Below are 24,833 nucleotides of genomic sequence, written 5' to 3'. Positions count from 1 at the left end.
TTTGTTTAGTTTTGTGTTGATAGGGACAACTTTCGGAGCAAAAACAATGATTGTCGACGCACCGGAACAAGCCAGAGAACATAGTCGTGCAACTTCGCACGATCGTGTGGCCAAATTGGAGAGAAGTGCACGGCCATGCAACTCTTGCACGGTTGTGCGGCCAACCCAGAGGCAGATCAGAGCATAACCATGCGTACTTGCACGATCGTGCCCCCATGACCGCAACCAAGCAGTACACGGTCGTGCAATCCTGCATGACCGTGTCCCACAAGCTGAGCCCCAGGTTCACATGGCCGTGCCAATTGGCACGGCCGTGCAGCATAGCTAGAGACAAGAAAGGGAATGGCCATGCCATCCTTACATTGTCGTGCCGCCGCAGCCGCGCCCTAGCCTATAAAAGGGTATTAACCCTTTTCCTCAAGGGATCCGGGAAGCGAGCCGTTAGGAAGAGAATCGACTTGGTGTCTTTCCATGTCGTACAGGACCTCCGTCCAGTGATCCTTCTTCACCACATCAACTCCAGAAGTAAAGGATTGGATCCGAAGATCACTTCTCATCGTTGGATAAGCGTCTTTTCTCTCTCTCTCTCTCTCTTCTTGTTTGAGAATTGTATGGTTAACATTATGTCTTTGGGCCTTTCTCCAGCATCTATGGAGTAGATTCCTTGTTCTAGAATGAGGGAGTAGTTGTGGATTGGTTTGATGTAAAACTCATACTTTTGCCTCTATTTCATTGGATGATTTCGATTTCTTTGTTTCGACTACTAGATCTCTATATCGTGTTAATTGATTGTGTAGGAATTGCCTATCTCGTAGAGAGAATATCCTAGATCGTACACCTGAGGGGCCCTAGTGATAAGGGTAACCCGTTCATGGACATCTAGGGTACTTCCTTGAAAGGGGATACAACTCCTCCACAAGGAGGTAAGAGACCAAACTAAGCTCCTTATCTCTATCCTTAGTGACACCAATTAGAGTAGTGTTCTTGTGATCTACCGAGGCGCCCTAGTGACAGAGGTTAACCGTAACAGGATTTCATAGGGATCTTCTTTATTTGGTACCTAAGAATAGATACTTCAGCTTCTAGCGAATGCATCTTGATGGACAATGAGTAAAGGATAGAATGTGATACATCAATACCACCACAATGAAACCAAACTCCTAGGACTCTTCATAAACCAAGTATATTACTTCTTCTTTGCTAGTTCTCTTTTCTGTTTCCAAACCTCATTTCTTTAGATAACTTACAACCATCAGTAGTTTAGCTAATCCTAAGTGAGTCATCGCTAGTGCTGTTGGGTTTTTCGGGCCGCGAAAACCCCGAAAGCCCCAAAGCCAACGAATCCGTGCAAAGATAAATTTTGAAAACTACGAATACGAGTTTCTACCGAGATCTACTCCTAGATCTCCATGGAAAAGGGGTTATACCTTTGAAGCGAAGCCCTTCGCGTATCCCGCTCGTCCTCGGTTCGCCGGATCTCGAAAGTGTCAAAGTAGACACTTCTCTATGTATATCCACACAAGCAAGAGATGGAGAAAAACCTCTAAGGATGTGCTAGCAACCTTAGAGATCAGTAGTGGAGGAGGAGAGGGAGAGAAGAGAACCAAGGAAGAAGAAGATGGAGTTACATATGAAAAATGAAACTCCTTTTCATGAATAAAAGTGGCCGGCCACATTTTTGGCTTGAAACTCCCATGGAATATCAAGAGTCACCACTCTTGGTAACTCCCATGAGGTGGCATTTGGTCAAGTCAAAGTTGACCAAATGAAGAAGCCTTGATGATGTGGCATTGGTCAAGTCAAAGTCAAGTCAAAACTTGACTCTTCATCTTCCTACTTATGTCAAGTCAAACTTGACCACTTCTCTCCCTTGGTTGATCTAATCTAACCATTAGTTCAAGTTAATTTTAATTTAATGAATCTCTATTCATTGAATTAAATTAATTAAATGAGTCTAAGTCCAAATTAGACTCACTTAACACATGAACCAAATTAAGTCCAACTCAATTAGCCTACCTTGGATTACTCTTAATCCAATTTGGTTCATCAAATGAACCTAATCCTTTAGGTTCATAAAATGAACCTAATCTTCATCTAATTGCCCTTTGTGTGTGACCCAATAGGTTCTTGTAACGTTGGCAATGCTCCTAAACCCATTTAGAAGCATAAGTAATGAGCGGTATCTAGCAACACATCATTACTACCCATGTTACAAGAATGTTGAGATCCAACATCACCTTGTGACTACTAATTGTGACTCCTCACAATATATGACAAGTGTCCTTCTATCCTAGACATCTAGATTGATCAATGTGAGGCATAGACCGTGTCATCCTCTAATCAATCTAAATCTTGAACTCCAAGTAGACTCACTAAATCAAATGAGCTCAATATCTCATATTGACTCATTTAGGGATGGCCATGCACTTCGTGGTCTCACTCTATCAAGAATATCGATGTCTCTCCCGTTATATAGGAGGGATAGATCTCATCTACATCACTCACATCCCTTTTCATAATTTGTTACATACCCAGTAATCGCCTTTATAGTCCACCCAATTACGGGTGACGTTTGACGAAACCAAAGTACATAACTCCTTATGTAGGGATCCATGGTGACTTCAGGTCTAAGGACTAATAGTCATACTAATAGCCACATGAGAAAGTATATGACACTCATATAACGATCCATGATACTTTCTCATGGCAGGTCATTCAGTATACATTCTCCAATGTATACCCATGTGTCAACTTGATATCTCTATATCCATGACTTGTGAGATCAAGTCATCGAGTTGACCTACATGCTAGTCTTATTGCATTAACATTGTCCCTGAATTTTAATACTCGACTAGGAATGATTAAGAGTAGTGTTCCCTATATCATCTCACTATCGGTTCAACTAACCGATTGATATAGGTGAGAACCATCTACTCAAGGACGTTATTATACTTAGTTTATTTAGCACCAATACAATTAAGTATAATAACCAAAAACCAAATGCCTTTATTTATATAGAATATGATACAACAAGTCCAAAATACAATCATCAAATGATTGGCTCAGCTAACAATCTCCCACTAGCACTAGTGCCAATCAGTGTAGGCTCTAAGCCCCAATGACCTAGTGTGACCATCATGCTTCCTCTGTGCCAAAGCCTTGGTCAAGGGATCTGCGATGTTAGCCTCTGTGGGTACTCTGTAAATCTTCACATCTCCTCTCTCGATAATCTCTCGAATGAGATGGAAGCGCTGTAGTATGTTTGGCCGGTGTGAGCGAGGTTCCTTCGCTATAGCTCCATTGTTGTCACAATAGAGTTCAATGGGGTCAGCAATGTTAGGAACCACCCCAAGTTCGGTGATGAACTTGCGGATCCAACGCCTTCCTTTGCCTCCGATGCAAAGAATGTACTTGTTGTAGAATCACTCGATCTTACTTGAACTCTTCGGCACCACCATTAATGCAAAATACGAACCCGACTGCGATCTATCCTGGTCGGTCTGCAAGCTAGCATCACCGTAACCCTTTACGGCTAGCTCATCATCACCTCCATATATCAAGAAATATTCTTTAGTCCTTCTTAAGTACTTAAGAATATTCTTGACCGCTATCCAAACACCTGGATCTGACTGGTATCTGCTCGTCATGCTCAAAGCATACGAGACATCAGGTCGAGTACATAGCATGGCGTACATGATCGATCCTATGGCTGAGGCATAAGGGATCTGATCCATGCGGTCTCTCTCCTATCTAGAAGAGGGACCTTGAGTCTTCGAAAGACTCACACCATGTGACATCGGCAGAAATCACATCTTGGAGTTCTGCATGGCAAACCGAAGGAGTACCTTATCAATGTATGTAATCTGACTTAGGCCAAGCAATCTCTTAGATCTATCTCTATAGATCTGTATCCCTAGAATGCGAGATGCTTCACCTAAGTCCTTCATCGAGAAACATGTCCCTAGCCAAGTCTTGACAGACTGTAGCAAAGGGATGTCTTTCCCAATGAGCAGTATGTCATCCACATACAATATGAGGAAGACAACTATGTTCTCTACAACCTTCTTGTAGACACAAGGCTCATCTTCATTCTTGATGAAACCAAACTGTTTGATTGCATCATCGAATCAAAGATTCCAGCTCCGAGAACCTTGCTTTAGTCCATAAATGGACCTATGCAGCTTGCATACTCTGCTAGTATGCTGTGGATCTACAAAACCCTCAGGTTGTGTCATGTACACATCCTCTAGTAGGTTTCCATTCAGAAACGCGATTTTGACATCCATCTGCCATATCTCATAGTCATGGTAGGCTGCAATAGCAAGCATGATCCGAATGGACTTAAACATCTCTACTGGAGAAAAAGTTTCATCATAGTCAATACCATGAATCTGCTTGAAACCTTTAGCTACCAAGCGACTCTTATAGATAAGTCCATCCATGTCAGTCTTTCTCTTAAAGACCCACTTACACCCAATGGGTTTTACCCCTTCAGGTGGATCAACCAAAGTCCATACTTGGTTGGTGTACATGGATTCCATTTCGGATCTCATGGCCTCTAGCCATTTCTCGGAATCTGGTCTCATCACAGCTTCCTGATAGGTGGTAGGCTCATCCTCTATGAGCACAACGTCATCATGGTTAGACAAGAGAAATGAGTATCTCTCAGGCTGACGACGTACCCTATCAGACCTGCGAAGAGGTATGTCTACTTGAACTGGTTGTTGTTCCTCAACTCCTTGTGGAACAACATCATCCACAACACTTTGTGGTTCCAGTTCGACTTCCATCGAGGCATCAGTGCTATTGTTCGTAACTTGAACTTCTTCAAGATCGAACGTGCTCCCACTAGTCTTTCTAGAAACAAAGTCCCTTTCTAGAAAGACCCCAGTCTTTGCCACAACTACCTTGTGCTGACTGGGAATGTAGAAGTAATATCCCTTAGTTTCCTTGGGATATCCAATAAAGTAGCACTTGTCAGATTTGGGTCCTAACTTGTCTGAGACTTGACGTCGAACATAAGCCTCACAACCCCAAATCCTCATGAAAGACACCTGGGCATCTCTCCCAGTCCATATCCTATATGGTGTCTTTATCACGGCCTTGGATGGAACTCAGTTGAGAATGAAAGCTGTCGTGTCTAGAGCATATCCCCATAGATATGTCGAAAGATCTGTGTGACTCATCATAGATCATACCATATCTAATAAGGTACGATTCCTCCTTTCGGATACACCATTCCACTGTGGTGTTCCAGGAGGAGTGAGTTGGGATAGAATCTCACACTCAGCTAGGTAGTCACGGAACTCATGGCTAAGGTATTCTCCACCTCGATTTGATCGAAGTATCTTAATACTCTTGCCAAGCTGGTTCTGTACTTCATTCTTGAATTCTTTGAACTTTTCAAAGGATTCAGACTTATGTGTCATCAAGTACACATAACCATATCTACTGAAGTCATCAGTAAATGTGATGAAGTATCTATAACCGCCTCTAGCAGCAACATTGAAAGGGCCACATACATCACTATGTATAAGTCCTAACAAATCAGTTGCTCTCTCGCTGTGCCCACTAAAGGGAGTCTTGGTCATCTTGCCTCGTAGGCATGACTCGCATATCTCATATGATTCAAAATCAAATGAGTCCAACAAACCATCCTTATGGAGCTGGGATAAGCGCTTGTCATTTATATGACCTAAGCGACAGTGCTAGAGGTAGGTTTGGTTCATGTCATTTGACTTGAACCTCTTGGTATTTACGTTATAGATAGGTCTCTCAAGGTCTAGAATATATAGTCCGTTTATCATAGGTGCACTACAATAGAACATATCGTTTAAATAGACGGAACAACATTTGTTCTTTATTGTAAATTAAAATCCTTTCTTGTCCAAACAAGAAACTGAAATTATGTTCTTAGTCAAGGCAGGCACATAACAACAATCATCTAATTCTAGTACAAGACCAGAGGGAAGAGATAGATGGTAAGTTCCTACAACAATAGCAGCAACCCGTGCTCCATTGCCTACTCGTAGGTCTATCTCACCTTTCATCAATGCCCTGCTTTTCCTCAGCGCTTGTACATTAGTACAAATGTGCGAAGCACATCCGGTATCTAATACCCACGATGAAGAAATAGAGAGGTTGACTTCTATAACATGTATACCTGAAGTAGAAATCTTATTTCTCTTCTTCTTAAGATCTTCCAGGTATTCTTTGGAGTTCCTCTTCCAGTGCCTTGCTTGTCCTTGATATAGGTGACAAAGATGTTCAACCATATCGTAAGCGCCCATCAACTCATGTTACTTCTGAAGCTCAGAGTTCATGGTCGCGAGCATAAGACAGGACACATCTAATGCGTCATCTTGATGCTTCTTGTAAGCATCACGGTCATCTCGTGGCGGGAGGAGCCTCCGGAATGGGCTGCTCCAGAACGTATTACGTTCCCGAGTGAGAACTATTCTCGATTCTGTGCAGGAAATTTGCTCCGTTGAGCTTATCCTTCTTAAGGACAGAACGCAAAGAGAAGATGTTCGTGTTCGACGTCATGGCAATTCTACAACAGAAATAAATGTAGAAATAAATATCATATTCTTAATCATTTAATTAGGCCTTTAACTAAATGATTCTCCCACTGAATTCTATAATTCATGTGGGACAAGATCCACATCATACTAACCCTTGAGTTAGCTTTGGCTAATACGCCCAAGACTTAGTATGATCGGTAGGTAACGATTACCAATTACATCTCTATGCAACTCTTGTTTATAGGATCAAAATCCGCATTTATATTAAAACTCGAGTTAGCTTTGGCTAATATGCCCGAGAATTAATATAAACGTGATTTTGTCCTACCTTTCCAACCGTTGGAAGAATGTCTATAGTTGTACTCGATCCAACCGAGTTAACTAGTTACTCAATCTAATTGAGTTGTACTCACCCATGCGTTGATAGGAGGGACCAAGATTGTCCCTCCGTACCCTACCAAGATAGTATGTGTTGCTCTGCTTTGGCAGATTCAACAACAGCATGCGATCGAGGTAGTGGTAGGTATCACGGCATGGTAGACATTAGAGTTGACGTGATTTAGATCTAATCTAAACGTCGATGTTGTATCATATACACGATATAGATCTAATCTAATCGATAGGGTGCTTCTTGTACACGATGTAGATCTAATCTAATCGTAAGGGTGCATCTTGTGCACGATTTAGATCTAATCTAATCGCTAGGCACTAATTAACTACTTAATTAAACATGCATCACATACATATAAGCAATTAATTAAATAATTTTGTGATTATGTCATGGCCCTACTATGATCTTTTCAAGCCAATGAGAAGATCGGATGGTCAACCTAATGTTAACAGCTTCTCAAGCTCCTTCCTTTGACCACCTCGTGTTGCTCGCGCCCTCCTCGTAACTCCGTCTCGAGTGGACCTTCCACCGCCTCAAAATTTACATTACAATTTTGAAACTCGAGTTACATTCGAGTCTAAATCTAATTTACAACCAGAATATAAGAGAAATGCACGACGTGCAGGCCGTGAAAATAAAATAAAAATAAAATAAATACAGCACGCACATCACATTACGGCACGCAGGCCGTATTATGAATTACAACACATTTCCAAATCCAATTTGGGTCGTTTGGGACATGACTATCACAAAATTAATATATAATTCAAAATTATATATTTCTATAATTTTTTGTAATTTTTTTATAATTTTACAGATTTTATGAGTAAATTTTTCCTGGCGGTCCCGATTAGCGATTTCGGGCGCAATCGCGGAGCAAATCCCCTTGCGGGGTTAGGGGCAGTACCCCTACCCGTGATCTAACTATCGCGAGTTGCTCCTAAGCGATCCAAGAGCGCCTTAGCCCGCTGTCCCAAAAATTTTTGTGGCGAAATTTTGCCGTTTTGAAAAATTCTTCTCGGTAGTCGAAGCCTACAAGTGCCGAAACACTTGTGCTTCGCTTCTACGAGAAAAATACCCATAACAACTCTAAAAACCATAAAATTACAGAATATCACAGAACTGAATTTTTTTCATAAAAACAAAAACTAAACTCGTACAAGCTTCGCACGTGGCTCTGATATTGGGTTTTTCGGGCCGCGAAAATCGCGTTTTCGCGTCGCGGAAACCCCAAAAGCCCCAAACCCAACGGATCCGTGCAAAGAAAAATTTTAAAAACTATGAATACGAGTTTCTACCGAGATCTACTCCTAGATCTACATGGAAAAGGGGTTATACCTTTGAAGCGAAGCCCTTCGCGTATCCCGCTCGTCCTCGGTTCGCCGGATCTCGAAAGTGTCAAAGTAGACACTTCTCTATGTGTGTCCACACAAGCAAGAGATGGAGAAAAACCTCTAAGGATGTGCTAGGAACCTTAGAGATCAGTAGTGGAGGAGGAGAGGGAGAGAAGAGAACCAAGGAAGAAGAAGATGGAGTTACATATGAAAAATGAAACTCCTTTTCATGAATAAAAGTGGCCGGCCACATTTTTGGCTTGTAACTCCCATGGAATATCAAGAGTCACCACTCTTGGTAACTCCCATGAGGTGGCATTTGGTCAAGTCAAACTTGACCAAATGAAGAAGCCTTGATGATGTGGCATTGGTCAAGACAAAGTCAAGTCAAAACTTGACTCTTCATCTTCCTACTTATGTCAAGTCAAACTTGACCACTTCTCTCCAATGGTTGATCTAATCTAACCATTAGTTCAAGTTAATTTTAATTTAATGAATCTCTGTTCATTGAATTAAATTAATTAAATGAGTCTAAGTCCAAATTAGACTCACTTAACACATGAACCAAATTGAGTCCAACTCAATTAGCCTACCTTGGATTACTCTTAATCCAATTTGGTTCATCAAATAAACCTAATCCTTTAGGTTCATCAAATGAACCTAATCTTCATCTAATTGCCCTTTGTGTGTGACCCTATAGGTTCTTATAACGTTCGTAATGCTCCTAAACTCATTTAGAAGCATAAGTAATGAGCGGTATCTAGCAACACATCATTACTACCCAAGTTACAAGAATGTTGAGATCCAACATCACCTTGAGACTACTAATTGTGACTCCTCACAATATATGACAAGTGTCCTTCTATCCTAGACATCTAGATTGATCAATGTGAGGCATAGACTGTGTCATCCTCTAATCAATCTAAATCTTGAACTCCAAGTAGACTCACTAAATCAAATGAGCTCAATATCTCATATTGACTCATTTGGGCATGGCCATGCACTTCGTGGTCTCACTCTATCAAGAATATCAATGTCTCTCCCGTCATATAGGAGGGATAGATCCCATCTACATCACTCACATCCCTCTGCATAATTCGTTACATACCCAGTAATCGCCTTTATAGTCCACCCAGTTACGGGTGATGTTTGACGAAACTAAAGTACATAACTCCTTATGTAGGGATCCATGGTGACTTCAGGTCTAAGGACTAATAGTCATACTAATAGCCACATGAGAAAGTATATGACACTCATATAACGATCCATGATACTTTCTCGTGGCAGGTCATTCAGTATACATTCTCCAATGTATACCCATGTGTCAACTTGATATCTCTATATCCATGACTTGTGAGATCAAGTCATCGAGTTGACCTACATGCTAGTCTTATTGCATTAACATTGTCCCTGAATGTTAATACTCGACTAGGAATGATTAAGAGTAGTGTTCCCTATATCATCTCACTATCGGTTCAACTAACCGATTGATATAGGTGAGAACCGTCTACTCAAGGACGTTATTATACTTAGTTTATTTGGCACCAATACAATTAAGTATAATAACCAAAAATCAAATGCCTTTATTTATATAGAATATGATACAACAAGTCCAAAATACAATCATCAAATGATTGGCTCTAGGGCTCTAGCTAACAAGTGCTTATAACCAGTGCTCGTGGGATCGATAATCTTTATTTCTGACTACAAATCCGTGCACTTGCAGAATCGTAATAAGTTTTTGGTGTCGTTGCCGGGGACTGCGGCTATAACATTAGTGATAATCATATTAGATTAGACTAGAGTTTGTTTTCTTTTCCTTTATCTTTTCTTTTTCTAATATTTTATATTTAGAGATAAATAATTTTATTCTTGTTTTTCTTTATTTTCTACATTTTTATTAAAACGCTAAAAAAAATTATATTATTTCATCTCTTCTCTTTACTATATTCTATATCTTGTTCGTGCATGCGAAGCACTAACCTTACAGGAGATTCAACTACCCCACATGTATGTCTATTTCGCACTCCAGGTCTATTCAGATAGGACATGATGTTAAGACCATTAAAGGATTATGGAGCACCGAAGTCTGCTAAAGAGCTAGGACCCATTGTGTTGCCAGAAATCCCTGTGAAGAATTTTTTGCTCAGACCTTCGTTCATCTCTAAAGTTCAAGAAAATCAGCTTGGGAGATCAAATTCAGAGAATCCTTACTTGCATCTCCTAGATTTCCACAGTGAATGCAATACACTGAGAGTTGAGGGAGTTCCGGCTGATTCAATACAACTTATAACTTTTCCATTCAGCCTCAGAAGTAATGCGAAGGTTTGGTTCAACACTCTACAACCGAGAAGCATCAGGACATGGGATGAATTAGAGAGGAAATTTTTAAATAAATACTTTCCCCCAAAAAGGATCAACTGCTCAGTTGAGGGATCAGATTCTGCACTTCAAGCAACGTGACGAAGAAACATTGCATCAAGCTTGGGATAAGTACCTATCAATTCTATATCAGTGCCCACATCACGGTATTGAGAGTTGGTTGATTCTTCACTTATTTTACATTGGACTCTCGTTCTAGAACAAGAGCCTTCTGGACGCAGCGGTTGGGGGGGCACTCATGAAAAAAAGTTTAGATGAAGCACAAGAAATAATCCATATAGTGGTATCAAATCTCAGCGAGTGGTCGGGACAAGATGGGCTAAACTTATCTCTACACCCGATCGAAGTAGGAGAGGATATGGGAGTGTCGATTTATGAAAACAAGTTAAGACACGCAGAGAATGAGGTTCAGGAAGAATTAGAGGAATCCATCAGTGTGCAGTGCAAGGATGTACAAAAAATGTTTCCTTGGTGTGGAGAGGTCTTACTAAAATCACCGGGAGGTTTGATATCTACCTCAGAATTATTTATGGAGGAGGACTTGTATGATGACGATCATATTGAGAGAATGGCTCAAGAAATTGGGGGAGTGCCAGAAGAAGTCATGGTAAACGAGGAAATACGGTTATTAGACCAGGAACCAGCCTTGCCTGAGATTGTACCACCTCAAGTGGAGTTAAAACCAATGTTGCCTAACCTTAAATATGCATTCCTTGGTCCAGATTCCACCTTTCTAGTAATAATTAATGCAAATTTGATTGAGATGGAGACACATAAATTGATCAAAGAGCTGAGAACATACAGAAAAGCAATCGGATACACCATTGATGACATTAAAGGGATCAACCCTTCGATTTGCATGCACAGAATTATGCTCAAAGAAGGATATAAAAATTCGATTGAGCATCAAAGAAGATTAAATCCGAATTTGAAAGAAGTTGTGAAGAAAGAAGTATTGAAACTTCTTGATGCTGGAATTATTTATCCTATATCAGATAGTGAATGGGTGAGTCCAGTGATGTATGCCCAAGGGCTGAAGATAGGAGAGATCAGTTATCACTTTCGGAAGGCCCAATTACAAGACTATGGGCAAAGGGTTTCAAGGAAGCACTAAATGGGCTAATCAAAAAACATTGGGAGGACTATGAGCAAGGAAAAACCAAGATAATCGCAACTGCTAGTCGTGGCCTAATCCACGTAATCGGGCATAACCATCCATGACTGGCCGCGCTTAATGGAAGAATGCTAATAAGCCTGCGAAGCATGGGAACTCGTTCATGCATGAAGACTTAAGTATTTTGGATTGTTTAATGAAGCATGCGACTTGGGACTCTAATTGTGCATGCATTTATTTTGTTTTGGGTTTCTAGATAGCTTGCATGAGGCATGCAACATTGGGACTCTAATTGTGCATGTACTTATCTTATATTTTTTCCTTGTTCACTCCCATTATATAAGGGAGGGACATCTTAGTATGAAGCAACTTAGTTTTTGGTGAGATTGTGTGCTCTCTTAGTTCTTGAAAGAACTTGCTGAACTTATCGAGTCTACTCTCGTGGCGTTCAACCCATCGAAACTTATCACCCCTAAGTGTGGCGTTTCTTTCCTTCGTAGGCTTGGTTCGTGCCAATTCTTGGTTACGGGTCAAGGCTCACACTCTTGTCGTTTAGTTCTTGGGGTTCTATCCACCTTTGTTTCGGGTTCCATCACATTTATTGGTGGGGTTCGTATCATCTGGTATCAAAGCTTCGGTTCAAAGGCAAGTGCAAGTCTATCTTTACTTGTTGCTCAACCAAAAGCAAAAAAAAAATCATGAAAAAAAAGACCGCGCAACGAAAAGACAAAAAAAAAAGAATAAGAAGAAAGCGCAGAAAAAAAAACTGCTTGTGCGAATCGAAGTAAATTGTCTTCAACCATCCCTTTCTTGTTTTCCTTACTCTCAAACTTCTACTCTTTCATTTTCTCTTAAAAATTCTGCCTTTATAAGTTTTGGTGGTATCTTTTGAATTGCTACGTGATATTCTGATTTGTTCTAGAGTTTTCTTAAGAACTAAGAGAGATCATCAATTGAGAGCTACCACCCAAACGTGAGTTGAGTGCTTGTGAGGTTTTTCTTTCATTTTGCAGCCATGTCCAACAACCAAGAGGATGGAGCAAATGAGGGGGCTAGGCCACTTCCGAACCGGCAATTGCAAGCATTGATGGGGGAGATGCAGCGGATGATGAGAGCGGAATTAGAATCTATCCATGAGAGGTTGGATCGGGTGGAGGATGGGACACCAAGAAGACATCAACAAGACCGTATTACTAGACCACAACGAAGACATGCCCAAGGGATTGATGTCGAAGAAGATGAAGAGGTTATTGTGGAAGACTTTGATGAGCAAAACTACAATCGGAGCAGGATTGGATATCGAGGAGATAGAAATGAAACTAGAAGAAATAATGATTTAGGAGGGATTAAGATGAAGATTCCAACCTTCCAAGGGAGAAATGACCCAGAAGCTTACTTGGAATGGGAAACTAAGATGGAAATGGTATTTGACTATCATGAATTCTCAAAGTTTAAAAAGGTAAAGTTAGCTGCCATTGAATTCACTGATTACGCTATTGTTTTGTGGGATCAAGTGGTGATGACTCGGAGAAGGAATAGAGAGCAACCTGTATCCACTTGGGAGGAGATGAAAGTACTCATGAGAAGGAGGTTTGTACCCAGCCATTATTATAGAAGCTTATATCAGCGACTTCAAAGGTTATCTCAAGGCTCCAAAGTGTGGATGAATATTTCAAGGACATGGAGTTGTCCATGATCCGAGCTAATGTCAATAAAGATCGGGAAGCCACTATGGCCAGGTTTTTACATGGTTGAAACCCAGAAATTACTGATATTGTTGAATTGTAGCATTATGTTGAGCTGTCGGGCATGGTCCACCAAGCACAAAAAGTGCAAGAACAACTCAAGAGGAGAGGATTGGCTAGGAAGGGACAACCAATGACTACTCATGCCACATGGCGGATAGCTCCAAGAAAGGAGGAGCAACCTCAAAATAAGCCAAAGTTTGAACCCTTCAAGAAGCCCAAACCTACACCATCTACTACTCAAGGTAATTGCAAGCTCATTTCCTCCAAAACTCGTGATATCAAGTGTTTTAAATGTCAAGGGCATGGTCATATAGCTAGTCAATGTGTGAACAAAAGGGTGATGGTAATAAACGCCCAAGGTGAACTTGAGTCGGAAGATGAGGATGAAATTTGAAGAAGTGCCACAAAAAGAGGACAGTGATGATGAACAACATGCTGTTATCGGAGACATATTGGTGGCCCGACGAGTTCTCAATTTACAAGCTAAGGAGGAGGAAGGTAATCAAAGGGAAAACTTGTTTCATAACCGTTGCTTTGTCAATAACAAGGTTTGTAGTGTTATTATTGATGGGGGGAGTTGCACCAATGTGGCAATTACTGATTTGGTGGAGAAATTGTCACTACCAACTCGGAAACATCCGCAACCTTATCGCCTCCAGTGGCTAAATGATTGCGGAGAAATCAAGGTAACAAAACAAGTCTTGGTAGCAATTTCCATGGGCAAATATGAAGATGAGCTGTTGTGTGACGTGATTCCCATGCATGCATGCCATCTATTGTTGGGGAGACCTTGGCAATTCGATCGAAAGGTAACACATGATGGCCTCACAAATAGGTATACTTTTACTATGAAGGGACAACCTATTATTCTTGTATCATTGACTCCAAGACAAGATATGGAGGACCAGTTGAGATTACAAAAAGCAAATGAAAAGAAGAGAGAAAAAGAAATTGAGAGAAAAAAACTTGAAAAAAAAAAGAAGTAGAGGAAAAGAAAAATGAGAGGAAAGAAGATGAGAGGAAAGAGACAAAAGGAGTGGGCAAGGAAAAAAAAGGAGAGTGAAAGAAAAATAGTTTTTATGCAAAAAAAAAGTGAGATTAAACGAGCTTTGTTTTCAAATCAGCTGCCCCTTATCCTTTTGTATAAGGAGGCACTCCTAAGCACTAACGACCTTAACGATTCTTTGCCTAGTGTTATTGTTTCTCTCTTATAGGAATTCGAGGAGGTCTTTCCTGAAGAGGTTCCGCATAGTTTACCTCCCATTAGAGGAATTGAGCACCAAATTGACTTCATACCTGGTGCATCCATTCCGAATCGACCTGCCTATAGAAGCAGTCCGAAGGAAGCAAAGGAACTTCAGAGGCAAGTTAATGAATTATTAGAAAAGGGGTATGTTCGAGAAAGCATGAGTCCTTGCGCCGTGCCTGTGTTACTAGTTCCCAAGAAGGACGGAACATGGAGGATGTGTGTGGATTGTCGAGCCATCAAGAACATCAGGATAAAGTATCACCATCCAATTCCTAGGATTGATGATATACTTGATGAATTGCATGGTTCTTGTGTGTTCACAAAAATTGATCTTAGGAGTGGATATCATTAGATTAGGATGAAGGAAGGTGATGAATGGTTAGTAATGCCTTTTGGCTTAACTAATGCTCCTAGCACTTTTATGCGTTTGATGAACCATGTTTTGCGTGATTTCTTAGGAAAATTTGTAGTTGTGTATTTTGATGATATTTTGATTTTTAGCAGAAGCTTTGAAGAGCATGTTACACATTTAAGGTTAGTTTTGAGTGTGCTAAAAGAAGCAAAGCTTTTAGCTAACATCAATAAATGCACCTTTTGTACGGAGAAAGTCATGTTTCTTGGTTTTGTTGTTAGTACTAAAGGTGTTGAGATGGATGAGGAAAAGGTGAAAGCAATCCAAGAGTGGCCAACACCGACAACAATTATCTAAGTGAGGAGTTTCCATGGTTTGGCCAGCTTCTATCGACGGTTTATTCGTGATTTTAGCAATATTGCAGCTCCTCTTACTAAAGTCATCAAGAAAAATGAGTCATTCAAGTGGGGAGAGGAGCAAGTGAGGGCCTTCAACACTTTGAAAGAAAAGCTAAGTTATGCTCCTTTACTAATCCTACCAGATTTTTATAAAACCTTTGAAATCGAATGTGATGCTTCTGGTGTTGGTATAGGTGCTGTGCTAATGCAGGAAATGAGACCCATTGCTTATTTCAGTGAGAAGTTGAGTGGAACCACTCTAAACTATCCCACATATGACAAGGAAATGTATGCATTGGTGAAAGCATTGGAGACATGGCAACATTACCTATGGCCAAAAGAATTCGTGATTCACACAGATCATCAATCTCTAAAGCATTTGAAGAGCCAACATAAGTTGAACCGATGCCATGCTAAATGGGTAGAATTCATTGAGACATTTCCTTATGTGATCAAATACAAGCAAGGAAAGGAGAACGTAGTTGTTGATGCACTATCTCGAAGGTATGCTTTACTGTCCACTTTAGATACGAAGTTACTTGGATTTGAATATATCAAGGATTTATATACTAACGATATTGATTTTTATGATGAGTTCAAAGCATGCGATAAGGTTGCATTTGGTATGTTCTATAGGCATGATGGGTTTTTATTTCGTGAAAATAGATTGTGTGTGCCTATGTGTTCGTTACGTGAATTATTAACTAGGGAAGCCCATGGTGGTGGATTGATGGGTCATTTTGGCGTTACTAAGACTTTAGGGATTTTACAGGATCATTTCTTTTGGCCTCATATGAAACGTGACATGGAAAGAATCTATGAGAAGTGCATCACTTGCAAACAAGCTAAATCTAAATTGAAACTCCATGGCTTGTATACTCCTTTGCCTATACCTAGTGAACCTTGGACTGATATTTCAATGGACTTTGTTTTGGGATTACCCCGGAACAGGAGGGGGAGAGATTCAATTTTTGTTGTGGTAGACAGATTCTCTAAAATGACGCATTTCATTCCATGTCACAAAATCGATGATGCATCGCATATAGCTGAATTGTTCTTTAAAGAGGTTATTAGGTTGCATGACATGCCTAGGACCATTGTCTCTGATAGGGATGCAAAATTTTTGAGTTATTTTTGGAAGACTTTATGGGGGAAATTAGGAACTAAATTGTTGTTCTCTACTACTTGTCACCCCCAAACTGATGGGCAAACTGAAGTGGTCAATCGAACCTTGTCCTTTTTAGTTCGTGCGGTCTTTAATAAGAATTTGAGAATATGGGAAGATTGTCTACCTCATGTTGAATTTGCTTACAATAGGAGCATACATTCTGCGACTAAATTTTCTCCATTTGAAATTGTTTATGGTTTCAATCCCTTGTCACCATTAGATTTGATTCCTTTAGCTATAAGTGAGCATATAAACTTAGATGGTAAGCAGAAGGCCGAATTCGTAAAGAAGATTCATGAACAAGCACGACTTAATATTGAGAAAAGAAATCAGTAATACATGCAACAAGCTAATAAGGGGCGCAAGAAAATTGTGTTTGAACCAGGAGAATGGGTTTGGTTGCACCTCCGAAAGGAGCGATTTCCAGACAAACGTCATTCTAAACTTCTACCTCAAGGGGACGGCCCATTTCAAGTATTAGAGCGCATCAATGATAATGCCTACAAACTTGAACTACCAGGTGAGTATGGCGTACATTCCACTTTTAATGTTGCTGACTTATCCCCGTTTCATGCAGGTGATGATTTGAGGATAAATCCTTTTCAAGAAGGGGAGAATGATGTATACCCAAGGGCTGAAGATAGGAGAGATCAGTTATCACTTTCGGAAGGCCCAATTACAAGACTACGGGCAAAGCGTTTCAAGGAAGCACTAAATGGGATAATCAAAAACATTGGGATGACTATGAGCAAGGAGAAACCAAGATAATCACAACTGCTAGTCGTGGCCTAATCCACGTAATCGGGCATAACCATCCATGATCGGTCGCGCTTAACGGAAGAACGCTAATAAGCATGCAAAGCATGGGAACTCGTTCATACATGAAGACTTAAGTATTTTAGATTGTTTAATGAAGCATGCGACTTGGGACTCTAATTGTGCATACATTTATTTTTTTTGGGTTTCTAGATAGCTTGCATGAGGCATGCAACATTGGGACTCTAATTGTGCATGTACCTATCTTGTATTTTCCTTGTTCACTCCCATTATATAAGGGAGGGACATCTTAGTATGAAGCAACTTAGTTTTTGGTGAGATTATGTGCTCTCTTAATTCTTGAAAGAACTTGCTGAACTTATCGAGTCTACTCTCGTGGCGTTCAACCTATCGAAACTTATCACCCCTAGGTGTGGCGTTTCTTTCCTTCGTAGGCTTGGTTCGTGCCAATTCTTGGTTACGGGTCAAGATTCACACTCTTGTCGTTTAGTTCTTGGGGTTTTATCCACCTTTGTTTCGGGTTCCATCACATTTATTGGTGGGGTTCGTATCATCCAGTCTATGTGGTCCCTAAGAGAGGGGGAATGACGGTGGTTAGAAATGGAAATAACGAATTGATTCCAACAAGGACAGTTACAGGATGACAGGTGTGTATTGATTACAGGAAGCTAAATAAGGAGACTAGAAAAGATCATTTTCCCTTACCATTCATTGATGAGATGCTAGAAAGATTGACGAAACATTCCTATTTTTGCTATCTGTATGGATACTCTGGCTTCTTTCAAATTCCAATACATCCCCTAGATCAAGAAAAGACCACCTTCACGTGCCCTTTTGGTACCTATGGTTATCGACGAATGTCATTTGGACTCTGTAATGCACAAGCTACATTTCAGAGATGTATGATGGTAATATTCTCAGATTTCATAGAAAAAATTATGGAGGTATTCATGGACGATTTCTCAGTTTATAATAATGACTTTGACTCCTGTCTTCTAAATCTTTCTAAAGTTCTTCAGAGATGTGAAGATGTGAACTTAGTTCTAAACTGGGAGAAATGTCACTTTATGGTCAAAGAGGGAATTATTTTAGGACATAAGATTTCAGAACGAGGAATTGAGGTAGATAAAGTCAAAATAGAGACAATTGAGAAACTACCTCCGCCTCTTAATGTAAAAGGGGTTAGGAGCTTTCTAGGGCATGCTGGATTTTACACGCGTTTCATCAAGGATTTCTCAAAAATTTCCAAGCCACTAACTAACCTATTGATTAAAGATGCTGCATTCTGTTTTGATGATGATTGTAATGAGGCGTTAAAGAAAATAAAGAGTGCTCTCATCTCAGCTTCCGTAATTCAAGCTCCAGACTGGGAACTCCCATTCGAAATCATGTGCGACACCAGGGACTTTGTAGTGGGTGCAGTTTTAGGACAAAGAAAGGACAAAGTACTGCATTCAATCCACTATGCAAGCAAGACATTGGATACAGCCCAAATGAATTATTCTACCACTGAAAAGGAATTGTTGGCCATAGTGTTTGCAATCGACAAGTTCAGGTCCTATCTAGTGGGCTCAAAAGTGATAGTGTATTCCGATCATGCTGCCATAAGATATCTGCTTAATAAGAAAGATGTCAAACCTCGTTTGATCAGGTGGATCTTGCTTCTTTAGGAATTCAATTTGGAAATTAGAGACAAAAAAGGGGTTGAAAATGTTATGGCAGATCATCTATCCCAAACATGGCCAAATGGGCAAAAAGACGTGGATTTTGATCCACCCATAAATGATGTTTTCCCTAACGAGCATTTGTTGGCAGTAAATTCTGAGAGAGTTCCTTGGTATGCAGATTTTGTTAACTATCTTGCAAGTGGAGTACTTCCCCCAAAATTCACCTGGCAACAGAAGAAGAAGTTTTTCTCATACGTCAAACACTATATATGGGATGAACCACTGCTTTTATGAAATACGAAGATATAATCTACCGAAGGTTTGTGCCGGAAGACGAGATCAAGGACATTTTATTTCACTGTCACTCATCATCTTACAGTGGACATTTAGGAGTGTCAAAAATAGCTGCAAAGATTTTACAAGCAGGATTTTTTTGGCCAAGTCTATTTAAAGACACGAAAAATTTTGTGCAGTCTTGCAACCAATGTCAAAATATCGGGAACATTACTAGAAGAAATGAGATGTCACTAAATTGCATTTTCGAGGTGGAACTATTTGATGTATGGGGAGTAGACTTTATGGGACCCTTTCCTTCATCATGTGGAAACAATTATATTTTAGTGGCAGTGGACTATGTATTGAAATGGGTAGAAGCCATAGCTTCTCCTGCTAGTGACGCCAAAACAGTAATTAAACTGTTTAAAAAGTGATTTTTCCATGGTTCGGTGTGCCTAGGGCAGTTATTAGCGATGGCGGTTCGCACTTCAATGAAAGATAATTTGAAAATTTGCTAAAGAAATACAGAGTTAGCCACAAAGTAGTGACACCCTACCATCCCCAGACCAATGGACAAGCTGAGATTTCCAACCAGGAGATCAAAGCAATATTAGAAAAGACAGTGTTCAATTTCCGTAAAGACTGGTTATTGAAATTGGATGATGCTTTATGGGTGTACCGTACTGCTTTTAAAACTCCAATCGGTATGACCCCATTTCGACTTGTATATGGAAAGTCGTGTCATCTTCCAGTACAATTAGAACACAAAACTTACTTGGCGATAAAACAGCTTAACATGGACCTGAAGTTAGCAGGAGACAAAAGAAAACTCCAATTAAATGAGCTTGATGAGTTGAGGATGGATGCCTACGAACATGCCAAATCCTACAAAGAGAGAACAAAGAGATGGCATGATCAACATATCATGCGGAGAGAATTCAAGGAAGGGGGTTCAGTGCTATTGTTTAATTCAAGATTGAAACTTTTTCCTAGAAATTTAAAATCAATATGGGCAGGACCATTCCAAGTCAAGAAGGTTTACCCATTCAGAGTTGTTGACATTTGGAGCGAGGAGCGTGGAGTGTTTAAAGTAAATGGGCAGCGTTTAAAAAAATACCTCCACGATATGCCGACAAAGGAAGATATGCTGATATATTTCTCAGATCCGTGCCCAACTGAATGAGTTAAAATACGGTCGAGCTAAAGACCTAAAACAAGCTCTTCTTGGGAGGCAACCCAAGGGTTTTTTTTTCATTTTAGTTCATCATTCCGTTCATTATTTTATTTCTCTAGCAAGTTCAAGTCGAGTACTTTTCTTATTTCTTTATTTTTGGGTATTCGTTTCCAGGGTGTGCAGAGCCTCCACGAGCTGGTCGTGAGCATTTCATGGGCGTGGAGGTGTCAGAGGAACCAAAATGGCGAAAGGTGAGTCTCCGTGCGCTTAAAGGAGTCGGCCGTGTGATCACACACGACCGTGCGAAACCGACAGAGAGGCAAAGGCCACTGGCTATGCAACCTTGCACGGTCGTGTGGCCTATGCAAAAAGGAGGAAGGCACGGGTCGTGCCAATTAGCATGGTCATGCAAGGCCACCAGTGGAGAAAAAGCCACAGGTCGTGCCAATAGGCACGACCGTGCGATCAAGGTAGAGAGGATGAAGGAGCTGGCCGTGCTAACTTGCACGGCCGTGCAACTTTGGCCGAGTGGAGAAGCGAGGAGGTCATGCCAATTGGCACGGCCATACAGAATCACCATGAAGGGGTCGTGCATCCCTACACAGCTCGTCCCAAACCCCTCCTTTATTAGGGCACGGGTGTGCGGAGGCTTGCATGCACGTGCCGCCACCTTCACCCTTTTCCCTATACCTCTTTTTTCTCCTCCCTTCAACTTCCCAAGGTGCTACAACCCCTTCCCCACGTTCATCTCACTCCAATCTATCATCCGTGATGTCGAGCTTTGTCAAAAGGAACTCTCGTCAAAGGAAAGTAAAAGAAGTGTTGGTCGTCTCGAATGAGGAGATTGCACGCTTCGAAGGTATATCGAACAACTTTGGTATTACTTTCTCTAATGATGATCAATTGCATCGTTATCATTCTTTATCTAAACGTTCCATTTTGAGCACTAGGTTTATGGACCGAGAAACCTTAGAAGTATTGGGGTTTGGAAATGATATTGATTGGTTTCTTGATAGAATAGGTTGGACTAGCATAATAGCCCTAAGGTACCCAACTTATTCTCGTATTGTCTTGGAAATTTTAAGCTCCATTACTGTTGATAATATTCAAGGAGGGAAATTAAAATTTTGTTTATTTAATGATGTCTGTGAATGGAGTCTTGAGGATTTTAATATATGCTATGATTTGTCTAGGGATGGAACTTACATAATCCTACCTGCTTTTGAAAAATTGAATTTATGGGAGAAAATTGGTGGAGAGTCTTGCTTTAATCCACATGTTTCTGGTGGTAGTAGTATCATAAACCCAATTTTTTGATATGCCCATATGATGATGAGGAACACGATATTTGGAAGGGACGGTAAAGATGGAATTGTAAGACTTTCAGACTTGTATTGTTTATGGGGAATGGTAGAAAATGTGCTTATTAACTCAGCATATTCCTTTTTGAAGCACTTGGTAAAATTAGGGAAAATTTCCTCCCCTACCTCCATTGTTTTAGGTGGATTGCTTACTCATATTGCAGTAGTATTAGGCTATGATTTGAGTGGTCTTGAAATGATTGAAGATATTTCTCGAATGGATTTAAATTTTTTTTTTAACCACTCGTTTGATTCGTCAAGAGGAATATGGGTATAGTCTTGTGATTAAGGATAGTTTGTAGGTGCAGCGGAGGCCGACAAGAGGGGGTGAATTGCTGGAATAAAAAATAAACTATACCCTCCTCGGATTTCAACTCAGAAAAGAAATAGTAAAATAATAACAATTAAATCAACAGAAATAAAAAGAGACTCAACAATTAACCTGGTTACAACCAAGGAGGTTGTTAATCTAGGGCGATAAAAAAGTGCACTAGAAGAATCTCCTTTGCTGAAGGCAGAGAAGCCTTTTACACACTAACGGCTCAGAACTATTGCCAGGAATTAAGTACAGAGTTGAATGTAGAAGTTGTTGTTGAATTCCTAGCTCCAGGGGCCTTTATATAGCTCCTGGAAAGTCTATCCCGAGGGTCCAAGGCGCCTACAACAAGGTTCAAGGCGCCTCCAGCTCGGTCAGCGGATAAAACTTTATCCGCAACGCAATGGACAAATCTGACCTGTTGAAGGCGCCTTCAACAGGGTTGAAGGCGCCTTCATGATGGAGGCGCCTCCAAGCCTGCTGGAGGCACCTCCAAGCTGGCAGCACAGTTTCCAGTTTGGTTTTTCCATCTTCCGACGCTCCGTTCTTTTGGGTGATTGCGGCCAACCGGAATAGGACTCACCCGAACCCAATTCCCGACCTTTTCCTCGAGTAGCCTTCCATCCCGGCTTAACATCCCTCGAACACCGCGCACGCTCTTCACGCCCACCGGAGTACTCTTCCGCAGCTCTCTCGTCCTTCGGACGCACCGAGCCGGTCGGCTCCCTTCCCGTGCCGTCCTTCTCCCTAGCTGCATCTTCCGCTCGACTTCCTGTGTTCCTAAGCTCCTGCACACTCAGACACAGGGATCAAACACAGCAGGACCTAACCAACTTGGTTGATCACATCAAAACTACCACGGGGTCCAACAATCTCCCCCTTTTTGATTTCCATCAACCCAAGTTCAAGTTAGGGTTAAAATAGACATAAAAAGTAATTTTAAAGAAAAATTACTAAACTAACAAGTTAAACATAATTTTTGCAATTAGTAAAATTACAACACTTTTTATAAAAATAAAGGAAATCTTAAATTTGTCTAACTCCCCCTAAACATTTATAAAAATAATAAAAGAAATTTTAAATTTATCTAACCCCCCCCTAAACTTGTATTTTTCTCTCCCCCTTTGATCACAGCAAAAATGGGGTCTTAAAAATATTTTCAAGTAAGATTGAATTTTTGAAAAAATTTCAAAGTGAAAAAAGAATTTCTAAGAAAGAAAAATGAACATTTTAGAATTTTACAGAACAAATCCTAAGTTTTTTTAAAAAAAATTCTAAGGAAAAAACAAATCCTATGTAAACTTTTTGAATGTTCCCAAAAAAAATTTCTAAGTCAAGTGAATGAACTTTTAGAATTTTCAGAAGAAAATTTCTTACCCATAAAAAAAAAATCTAAGGAATTGTTGTTTATTTTAACAAATATTTGATAAACTTTCAAAGCATTATTTAATTCTTGTTTAATGCTTTTTTAGAAAGTTAATTAAACATTTTCTTTCAATATTTTAGCTTCCAGGTCGTGGCGAGGCACTAGGCCTTCTTGGTTATTGGAGCAACAACCACTTCCTTAGACAAATCTTCCATAAAGAATTTCAATGTTTAATTTTCTCACTGTAAGCTTTTAATTTTTGAATAATTAATTAAGTACAGATTTTGGAACCCAATAGAGGTTCCTTCCTATAGGATTATTCAAAAATCTAGAGGGTACAAAAATTTTGGGCACTTTTCTAAGTTGACCCTGATGGTTTCTAATGTACCAGTTCAATTTTCCATAAATTCTTAATTTTGAGTTTGGAAATTGATTTAAGCATGCAGTAGATTTCAGTTTTTCAATTTCTAATTTTAATTTATCATTTTCTGATTTTATATTATCATACATTTCAAGTGGACATGCTTTTGCTAATTTCATTTTTAATTCTTTATTTTCTTTTTCTAATTCGAATAAATCTTTAGAAAGCGATTTAATAAATCGAAACGACTGAGACGGGGTTAGATTGCGTACCTTACTTACCTGATCTGGTGACGCTCCCCCTTCACTGCTGCTTTCTTCTTCTGATGTTCCTCCCCCTTCATCGATGTTCATCTCTGAGCTTGAGTCTTCTTCCGGTTGATGGTTCGCCAGTAGCGCTAACCCCGAGAATTCTTCGATGTCCGACTCAGAGGATGACGAATCTGACCAAGTAGCCTTCAGATTCTTGTGCTTGGAGGTTTCTGGTTTCTTGTATTTTGACTTTTCCTTTTCTTTCTCCTTTCTCTTTAGCTTTGGGCTGTCATCTTTGATGTGCCCCTCTTCGTTGCAGTTATAGCAACGAACCATCCTCTTCTTTCGATGATGCCTCTACGATTTAAATTTGTTAGTACTGAAAAACTTATTGAAGCGTCTTACTAGTAGTGCTGCTTCGGATTCGTCGACTGAGGCTTCGGAGTCAGAACTGTTCATCTTGGCCTTTAAGGCAATGTTCTGACTTGTCTTCTCTGCTCCGTTGGGCTCTGAAACTCGAGATTCGTGAAGTTCAATAGTCGAAAACAATTGTTCTAAAGTACTTACCTCGAGATCCTTAGAGATGTAATATGCATCTACTAAGGAAGCCCACTCTGGAGTTCT

General features: G+C 40.2%; 1 pseudogene; it reads left to right on the top strand.

The window, feature by feature from the left end:
• Window positions 1-24,833, top strand: part of LOC122033880 — a 118,572-nt pseudogene that overhangs the window by 19,975 nt on the left and 73,764 nt on the right.

The sequence above is a fragment of the Zingiber officinale genome, chromosome 11B (genome assembly GCF_018446385.1).
Source record: "Zingiber officinale cultivar Zhangliang chromosome 11B, Zo_v1.1, whole genome shotgun sequence".
Lineage (NCBI taxonomy): Eukaryota > Viridiplantae > Streptophyta > Magnoliopsida > Zingiberales > Zingiberaceae > Zingiber > Zingiber officinale.
This window is presented reverse-complemented; position numbering and strand designations above follow the sequence as displayed.